Source organism: Phoenix dactylifera, chromosome 11 (genome assembly GCF_009389715.1).
Source record: "Phoenix dactylifera cultivar Barhee BC4 chromosome 11, palm_55x_up_171113_PBpolish2nd_filt_p, whole genome shotgun sequence".
Taxonomy (NCBI): domain Eukaryota; kingdom Viridiplantae; phylum Streptophyta; class Magnoliopsida; order Arecales; family Arecaceae; genus Phoenix; species Phoenix dactylifera.
The window spans coordinates 12,210,714-12,221,689 of record NC_052402.1 but is presented as its reverse complement, the minus strand read 5'-3'; positions in this window follow the sequence as shown (position 1 = coordinate 12,221,689).

Here is a 10,976-nt window from a genome sequence, read left to right as displayed (position 1 = left end):
CATCGAGCCCCCTGGTGATGACCAAAGCCCTCCTCCTCCGCGTGCGGTCCTTCTCCCTCCAATCTGCTTTTGCCGTGGTGCTACGTCGGCTCCGACGAGCTCTCGCCCTTCCTCTGCCGTTGAACCCATTGTCGCCTTCTCCCGATCGAGATTGCAGTGGCATAGTCTTCCTCCTCCTCCTCTCTCTATCTCTTATGATCCCATCGGTGGTGGCCATGCATGATGAGCAGCGATGACGTCGGCGAGGGGTTCTAACCCTAGAAGAACCCTAAGTTCGAGGCCGATGAGGGAGAAAGGTCCATTGCAAAAGTACCTAAACTTTGAGATAATTACTAGACCTGCCACCTTTTTTTAATTCCAAGTCATCCACCTTGAATTGGATGGTTAGGGATAGGGCAGTGGTAAAAAGACCAAAATGGCCCTCGAAGCACCATGGCAAAACTCAACAAAAATTTTCCATTCTGCCCCATCATTACCCATATGCCAAAAATCGAAGGACTTAATCAGAGGTTCTTAAACTATAAGGACTATTTAAAATTTTTTGTGAAACTTGAAGGATCAAAAACATATTTGCCTCCCGGTCAAACTTGCAATCACACAACCTTCCTCCTCTTCTCTCTATCTCTTGTCATGCCGGCAGCAATGATGGTGAGGAGCGGCAATGCCGGCGAGGGGCCAGACCCTAGAAGATTCCCAAGTTTGCTGAGGAGGGAAAAAGGTCCCCCAAAAAAAAAACTAAACTTTGAAATAATTACTGGACCTGCCACCCTATAAGCCGTCCATGTTGAATTGGAAGGCTAGAGATAGGGCAGCAATAAAAAAAATAAAATGCCCTTCAAAGTACCATAGAAAAATTTAACAAAAATTTTCAATTTTGCCATATCATTACCCATATGCTGAAAATCGAGAGACTAAATCAAAGGTTTTTAAATTACAAGGACTATTTAAAAATATTTGTGAAACTTGAAGAAGCCAAAAACATAATTTATGCTATGTGGGTGATAATGTGGCATACGGGTGCTGACGGACAATTTTGAACGGAAAATTCTACTAAATATGCATTGGGTGCATGTCACATCATCATTTATATAACAATTCAGGACCTTACTCAAAATAGCTAGCCGAAAGATCTTACTTGGATTTCTTAGTCCCGTATAAGTACCCAAGATATTCTGGGCGAATAACCAATGGAGGACTAAATACATGCCTGCACGGGTCCTCACAATTTATATACCACATCATTAAAACTATTATTTCATTTATTATAATATATTATCATATGTATGCTAAAATTAGTGCCGGTAAGGAAAATAACATTACGTGTGCATCATATGCAATTTACCGATGTTGGAAATTGGTCGGAATTGGCTGGAAGGACCACATTAAATCACACTTGAAAATTGATAGATCTAATTAGAAAATTTTAAACTATAAGGGTCATTTAGAGATATTAGTGAAATTTGGAAGATTAAAAGCACAATTTATCTTTTATTTTAATATTTTAATTTACTCATAAAATTGAAAAAAATAGAGAAAAAGACTGACATATGTTTATGAGCATCGGTGAAATGCTAGGGTACAATGACCCTAGGATCAAAGCACTACTTTTATCCTTAGTAGGCATAACTGATTCTTGTTTCGCATTTTCTCGATCTAGAAAGCAGTTATGCCTACTAAGGATAAAAGTAGTGCTTTGATCCTCTCTCTCTCTCTCTCTCTCTCACACACACACACACACACACACACACGCACACACGCACACACGCACACAGAGTACAATACAATATGGAACCACCATTCCTACGTGTCCATGTCCATGCCCATGGAAGATAAGAATAAACTGTGACATGGATGACTCAGAACGACGCATGCATGATGCATGCAACAAAATTAGCTTGCACGTAAGAATAAGTATCATACGGTCACAATTTTTTTTTTTCTGGGCTGTATAAGATCATATATAATATAGGTAAATAAGTGTCTACAAGTAATGGTGCAATGGAACGATAGAATGGACTCGTGCTAGTCTTTGGGTGCAGGAACCACGCACTGGTCGGCTACTCTATGGAGGGCCACTTACATTGCACCGTTCCTCTCATGCAAACGGCTGGAGGGCCACCTGCATTGCACCGTTCCTCTCTTGCAAACGGCCAGGGCTCCGGGCCCCACAACTCCCTCCAATTGGAATCCCTTCTTTTCTTTTCTTTTTTTTTCTCCTTTTTTTGAACTTCTCTTTTTCCTTTATTATTATCTTTTAATTCATTCCTCTCGCCTCTCCGGCTTTTTGCGCTCTCTCACTTCCTTTTTGCACGTGTGGCGACACGGGTGGCTGACCCTCCGCACTACCCTGTCTTTTTATTTCTTTTCTTTTTCTTTTAGCAAAAAAGAGTCAGCTCTCATATGGCTAACTCTTTTGAAAAGATCCCGGGAGAAGAAAGAATTATATGATATATTCCAAAACTTGTTATTTTTTTACTGTTTTTGAGTGAATTCGTATCCAACATGTATAAGACATTCGCTTCAGTAAAAAGAAAAAAAAAAAGATTCAGCTCACAACGAGGTCTCAAATTTTAGCTACGTCCATATATATCACTAAGAGGGATCATCTCTTAAACTATTATTTCAGTAAAGGTAATGGATCTTATCTATCCAATCTAGCCTAATCGAGTTTATTTGTACTCAAAATATTCACTATTATAGTTATCATTATCAGATATATTTACGAAGAAAATAATGAAAAAAATTGAGATATCTTTTTTTTTAAAAATGCGTTAATAAAATGAAACACCATTCTTGATATGATAGACATTAGCATGCAGATTTCTAATGTAACCTACTTCACAGAAAAGATGAACTCAGGTTGTTATTGCCTTGTATGCTCCTTGTTCATCTTAATTTTTGGTTGGCATACTAAATTTTGTTGAAGTTTTCATAAAAGATGTTGCTGAATCCATTACCTACGTCGCTTTCTTAGGTGCATCAGTCAATTTTCTCTAAGAAAGAACATGCACCCATCCGATAACCTTTTAAAAATCAAAAAAAGGATGTCCTCTCTTTAGCTAATTAGCTTTTTAATTGATTATATTTTCACGTGGTCCTAATGTGGAACACAAGTATGGGGACCCTTGACATGCTTAGAAGAGAAGCATTCTAGTTAGGTTTTATGAGCCTAGCCTGTTAGACATCGAAAAATAGCTAAAGTTCTAATATACTCGAATGACGAATCGCATGACTACCATACTTGATGTGGAGAAGCACATCAAGAAATCCCAAGTTTATTAAGTAAATAATGCAGTGACCTTAATCTTGGGTGGATTCTTCTATTAGAAATATGATTGTTAGTTAGTCCTTATGCTCTTACGAACGTGGATTAAAGAGACATAATATCCATTACCTCCTTGCGAATTGCAACAACTCATGTGAATCACCTTGACAAACTCAGACTGGTCCTGAATGGCAATACTCTTGCTTAATAATATGGGTTTGTGCTTATAAGCATTTCCCTAGTTTGGACATGATAAATGCACCGCAGGAGTACTATAATATTGCATGGTTTAAACTTGATATTAACACTGTAACAACCCAGGACCTCACCCAAAATGGCTAGTCGGAAGGTATTATTTGGGTTCCTTGATCCTGTATAAATACCCAAGATCTACCCAGCAAATAACCGATGTGGGACTAAACACACGCCCACACGGGTCCTCACAAACACATTAACTTTTGTTGGTTTAGGCTAATAGAAGACTAGGCATGGAGGACAGGAACTTGAATTGCAAGTTAATTTAGCCATGCACTTGATGGTGAAAGTGAAATTTATTGTGATAGAAGGGTAGAAAAGTTCATTTACTTGAATGGTAGAGGAGATTGATTTCATTGCGGTGAGAAGGGGGAGGAATTAGGAATTATAAGGGGAAGAAGATGAATACGGTCATCGATTTGAGATTAAGAGAATCTTAAGAGCTCAAAGATGGAGGAGGTTGGAGAACATGAACATGAGATTAAGGGTGAGGAAAAGAAGACCATTTATCCATTTGTCTGATAGAATCATTTATCTTAATCAAGAAACAAATTTGGTGGGGAGGGGCATGTGGGCGCCACTCACAGGCAGAAAGACAGAGATAGAGATAGAGATAGAGATAGAGAGTTCATTATTAGTTAGATTAGTGGAAAACATGAAGGCGTAATTAAAGAAGGTTGCAACGCAAACCATGTATTATTGCTGACAGATAAACAATCAATTTTCTTGGAAAGCTTGACAACAACTACCATCTCCATCAATGTTAAACTGTCGGATATATAACTCGCAATTTTGTCATTAGAGTACATGGACAAGCACTACAACCAAACCAGCAAACTGACCAACCAAAGAAGAAAGGCAGGCTCACCGATCCTTCAGTCTTCTGATTACATCCAAAAAAAAAAAAATCTTTACTTCAGCAAAACTCTGCTTTTCAGAAAAGAAGGAAAAGAAAGAAAAGAAAAAATCACAACAATCTAAAAGCCATATGTTTGTCAATTTAATGCTTTAAGTTTATGCGCGCGCGCGCCCACACACAAAACTCTTATGATTCTTTCTAGACCATTTGGAGAGCTTGTGTTGGATAAAGAGTTTTTTGTGTTTACATTCTTGTGCTTTATTCTACTATCAGACTAAACTTCAGAAGTCAACATTGCTGATGATTTTTGCTTAACACTGTTTCTGTCTGGGCTTGTTGTGCACACAGTGGCCCTTGGTTACTAATTATATGGATTAATGGTTTGTTAGTGTGTTTCATCATATCATTACTCATATTATATTATATTGCTTGTCTTCGAAAACAAAATTACAAATCTAGTGAAAAAGTCGAAATTATAGTGGTTGTAACTGCTCAATTGTTCCCTAGTGCATCATGCTTGCTTGATATTGATACCGATTGTTTCGATTACCATATGAGCCAGACAAAAAAGCAAATAATTAAGTTAAGCTAGTGAAATTTACTTTCGCGCAGCATGTCGGTAGGTACAGCCATAATTGGCTATAATTGCCCAAGTTGCAAAAGGTTTAGGTATCTACCAGAAGTTTTGCATGTGAATGCACATAAGAATCCACATTACATACATTAGATGAATGACTACTAGGACAACAAACTCCATAATTGTTGCTTCAAGTTTTCCAGGTCCATACAAATTTCTAGGTTATTTGCCTTCCATAGAGTTGAGGGCATAGTGTGGGGCTCTCTTGCAAGGACATGGAGAAATGATAATTTACAATAAATCCTAAGTGTTTGGTCAAACTACTCTACCAATAAAATCTTTGAGGATTCAGCTAACTTTTCTTGCATATAAAATAATTATGCAAACCCACATCCTTTGTGGCTGTACTAATGCTTGAGAAAAGAGACCACGCACCATGGTATCGGTAGGGCTAAGTAGGGTTTTTGCAGGAACTACTGATGGTGGTTTATAAAGCGAAGAAGCTTGTAGAGGAGCCATTATATCTATATCTATATATTTATATAGATATAGATATATTGTAATTTGAGGAACCTAATGAGCAAGCAAGCAATGAACGGTGAAAAAGATGGCATTATGCTCTTCTTTGCGGAAAGTTGGCAGTGCTAGTTTCTAGAAATGAATAAGAACTAACCATTTGATTTTCTAGTTTTGCTATATAACGTGATGCTTGAAAACATGTCAGGACTTCACGGTCTCGCATATCAGTAGGTCACGAGCATCCAGGGATTTGTGTTGGTGGTCAGAAGTAATCTCAGCAGTGATTCCTACGAATTTTTTACCATGACTTGGGGAATAGTTTACCATACTTGATACCTTTGGGCTTTGGTGCCGATCACTCCTTCAGTCCTTCCCTGTCTACGTGCTGGCTTTTAGCCCCATATATAAAGAAAAGGAAAGACTCCTTGCTAAAGAGTGATCAGAATCCCTTTCAATAATCGAGAGGCTTTTGAGAGAAAAGACATTAGAAAGTAAAGGAAGAAAAGGAAAAAACAAAGCGAAAGCCAAGGCAAAGGTGAGGAGCCTAGCTTGGAGACTGGTAGCAACTAGCAAAGGAAAAATAAAAGGAAAAGGAACTCTGCTTCATGGTATCGTCCGATCGAATATGCTAATTAGTAGTCACAGCATAGAGAGCAAAGGGAATAAGGAAAAGAAAAGAGGAGAGCAAAGGAGGAAGGAAAGAAATGAGTAATGTTTGCATGACGAAAAGAAAAGAGGAGAGCAACGGAGGAAGGCAAGAAATGAGTAATGTTTGATTTAATGAAATAACCGTGTAACATTTTAGGATCCCACTCAAAGTAGCTAGTCAGAAGTATCTAAGATCTACTCAGCCGCCACGATCGGTCTGTGATAAGTCCTAATGAATCTGTGCCGCAGTATCCTCCAGTCTACATTATGAACCGGATATGTTCTGATGCTATTTATAACAACTCAGAATTTCATCTATAATGGCTAACCGTAAAATATTTTTTAAAATTTTTTAGTCATATATAAGTACCTAAGATCTACTCAGCGAATAATCGATATGGAACTAAATATATATCTGTATGGAGCCTCGCAAACTATGAGTCCTGCATTCATTTTTAATTCTCAAAGTAACTGGGAAAGGGGATCGAGGTGGAGAGAGAGAGAGAGACAAGTGCTACATAATATGGTGTGGAATATGACAGTCGCAGAAGAAGACAAGGGAGAGGGCGTCTTTAGGCTGGAAGGAGTTGCAGTAAAAAGGGGTTGAAAAAAAAAGAGAGGATAAGAGTTGTTGGTGGCGAAGATTTTAAGCGGTGCATGGACCCAAAACACTCACTCCCAAAAGAATCTTGGTCCTCTCTCATAACGCACTTCTGGATCGACCCTTCGGCGCTTTGTTTATGGGCCCATGGGTACAAAAAGCTAAGGGGATTTGTGACTAAAGTTGTGCCCTTGTAGTTGTTATGCTCGCTTATTAGTATAAAAATAGCAATTTCTACCATGATGTTCCTTGTTCACCTACAGTCAATTATTAGACCTTGGTTTTGAGTTCTACAATTATTTTTTGAGGATAGACTTTTAAAACCATAGAACACATCAAATCCATCATCAGAATGATTAGTATTAGCCAACATGCATGAGATAACTAAGAGATTCATTTTCATTAGATAAGAGTATAGTGCCGAAACATGTCGGATGAAATGGCATGGTTCTGGAAGACCGATATATTCAAATACTTATACATCAATTAAAGGGTCATCCTCCCTTGGATGGCTTTCTCAGATTTTTTTTTTTTTTTTTGAAAAAAAAATTCTCGAACGGTGCATGGTAGGTTTTGAACCTATTTTTGCTGCAAGGATGAATGTAATAGTTGATAGACTTTTGAGGCTTTGTGGTTGGAGTGATGATGTGCATAACGGTCCTCTTGAAACTTGTCATACTCCAATTATGAATATAATACTCTGCCATGTATAGACCTCAGCCTCATAGTGGCCCTAAACCTAATTTTGCTTAAGGTAGGAGGGCTAGGATACTTATATGTATTTCTCTAACATAGAAATATAAGCGACCTAATTATTGCACATAGCTGATATAACACTAACTGACACAGCCAGGGGTAGGTGAAGAAACTGTTTTTTTTTAGATAATGGCTTATAAATTTTTTTTTTTGGAAAATGCTTTATAAATCACTTATTTAAAATAGTTGAATATGAAATATGTATTTTGGGAAAATGGCCTATATATATATTTCTCTTTGGAAATATTTGTGAAATATTGATTGTATAAATCTTATCTTTGTTAACTAAATTATTTTATGTTATGCATGTATAGTTTGTTAAAAGTTTCTGTTGTACCTACTTGATCCCTCTGATTATATATAGTTACTTACTAGGTTGTGAACTCATTGTTTATCTCTCTTTTTTAGAGTCAAGAGTCAAGACTAAAGAGCTGGCAGGTAGTGCTTGGAGTGTAAGTTTAGAGAGAGACTCATGAACCTAGTGAGGACCCAACCCCACTGCTTTCGCTTTTGCTTTTGGAACCTCCTCCTAAGAATGTTATTTTGTACAACTTGTTAAATCAAGGAGAATTAGTTGTTTTGTTGGTCAGTAGTAGATTTGTTTTAATATTTAGCTTATGGCATAGTGGTTTTATCTTGGATGGTTTACAATTATTATACTGACAGGTTGTGGCTTTGCATGCTTGTGGGGATAAGCTCTATGTGTGTGCAGAGAATTACCACATCCCTTGGCTTATGCAATTTAATCAAGAGTGTGACAATAATGTTTGATATCAAATTTTAAGTAATTTAAATCGTTTTCTCAAAAAGATCAAGTTATTTTTTTAGTGGATAATTTAGTTCTTATTTTTTTAATATTTTGATTGAAAAATAAATTTTTAGATCAGTAGTCGTTATAATTGTCCTGTCTCATCGAAAAGTCTATGCCATTGCTGAACTTGTTTTTCGACTTACTAATATGTATGTTGGTTGTAGCATGAACCTCAAAATCAAGTGTTGGCCAAAGTGAGAATACTTTCAAAGCTTCATATTTGATCTATTCCAACTCATGGAAAGTGTAGCTTATGGTCAAAAGTATGACTTGCTAACTTTATGTGCTTGTAATGGAAAGAGAAAGAATATGGAAATTCTGAGCATAGTGCAAGCACTTACATGTTTCAAAATATGATAATAATGTAATTTTGAAAAATCAAAAAAAAACGAGAAAGTGTTTGCTCTAAGAAGGCATATAAAAAAGATTCAATAAGCTACCACTGGAGAAGAACAAAGAAATCAGATTAGCCATCCTAGAAACAGTGAACTTCTCATAGTACCATGGACTATGGACCGATATTTCCCACCATTTAGACTGTACAAAATTATCTTCTTTTTTATATAATTAAGACTTTATATATATCAAACTAAATATATACGAATGCGATGTGGCCTCATAGTCATAAGTTTTTGGTTGTTGAATAAGATTTTTTTTCCTCCAAGTTTATTCTTTTAATTCACTAGTGATTTATTCTTTTCAACTTTGACAGAGTGGTCAGCAGCACAAATTTCCTTGGAACTCATGGGTGATGCCAATGTTATAAGAAGGTTTTTTTTTCCATTTAGTAATTAACCGATGAGTGATATAACTTATCCTGAGTTGTTGGGATTCTACGACGTAAAAAATCAAACTGCAATCTGTCATTTAACGGCATTACCTATGTCTGAATCCTCTACAATATATGACTGCATGAGAACATCTACCAATATCATGCTACTATAACTAAGATGAAGCTTTTGTTGATGACAAGGCCTTGGCGTACTTCATAGTTAATCTACTGACATTAATTATCATGAGCCTTGGAAACACCCCATCAACTGCTTCTACTTAAAAAAAAAGTCAAGATCTCAGCTTCTTGGATACCTGAATACATATGCTTCAGTATTTGGAAAGATGTAATCAGTGGCCTTCCACCTTTTCGGAACAGAATTAAGTTTGTCCTTGGAAATGGATTAAATGTGCCCTTTTGGAAAGATGCCTGAATCCCTGATGCTCCTCTTTGTGTTACTTTTCCTAACCACTTTCAGGCCTGCCATCTAAAATCTAGAACTGTGTCCAAATTTTATTCTAGGAAGTCTAATTCTTGGAATTTCAGAGACCATTCTCATTTATCTCCATGTCGTTTTGAATAGTTTTCAGGTTGGAAACAACTTGGACAGCATCCATTGGCAATTGACTCCTTTGGATGATTTCACTATTTCTATCTATGTGATGACCCGTGCGGGTGTGTGTTTAGTCTCACATTGGTTATTTGTTGGGTATATCTTGAGTACTTATATTGGATCAAGGAATCCAAATAATACTTTCCGGCTAGCTTTTTTGGGTAAGGTCCTAGGTTGTGACAAATGATATCCGAACGGACCCGGCTATGGCCTATGTGGACTAGAGTATAATGCAGCACGGGTATGTTTGAGCTAACTACGACCTGATCATGGTGTTTGTGATTAAATTTGAATGAATTTGAATTATTAGGGATGCCGGGGCTTAAATGGAGGAAGTATGTGATGATCCGTGCGGACGTGTATTTAGTCTCACATCAGTTATTCGTTGGATGGATTTTGGATACTTATATTGGATCAAGAAATCTAAATAATACCTTTCGGCTAGCCTTTTTGGATGAGGTCCTGGGTTGTAACAATGTATCACTTACTTAATACCAAGGGCATCAAATGAGAACTAGCCTGAAAAATCAGAATCCCCTTAACAGTAAGTGTTGCCTTTGGCTTCGTCTTCTCAATAAACTCAATACAAGAGAAAATCTCTGAAACAAAATTGGTATCTACTTGGGTGGGTGCCCCTTGTGCGATGATCTGGTTAAATCTATTAAACAATCGCTCTCTTTCCCTTCAACATTTCTAATAAATTCTGATAAGTAATATGGGCCTCAGCCATTAGGCTTTTTCTTCTCAAATAAAAAGAAACATTAATTGTCTGACATAGTTAGATGGTCCTGAACAAAACTACCTACGACTTCCACTTGAGGCGGAAACCTATGGTTGCAATGGTACATGGTCCTTGCCAACATGAAATTATTGCTGAAAGAATTGTGTCTTATGAGGGGTAAAACCTCTTTCTGAGAGAATATAAGGTGCAATTCGTATATAACATTTCTTTATTTGTTGATAGAGTGCTAGAGAGTACCTACAGGAGTACTTATTCATGCAAATGAGTGCATGAATATGGTGTGTAAGGAGCAGCACTGCAGGGATGTAACTTTTATTCAAGCCCAAGGAGTAAGGACAATGAAAGTGAAAAAGGAGAACACTGCATCATACTTTCATTTAGCGTTTCTGATAGTTTTCTTTGCCATTCTCATACTTTTTCTTCTGCAGTCCATAAGCTACCTAAAAATGCCATTTCTCGGGTTCAATTTCCAGAGCCTGTAGAGCCTGTTAAGACATAATCCCATTTATCTTGTTCATAACTATCGAATTGAGCATTGTTACAGCATGAGCCAGAATA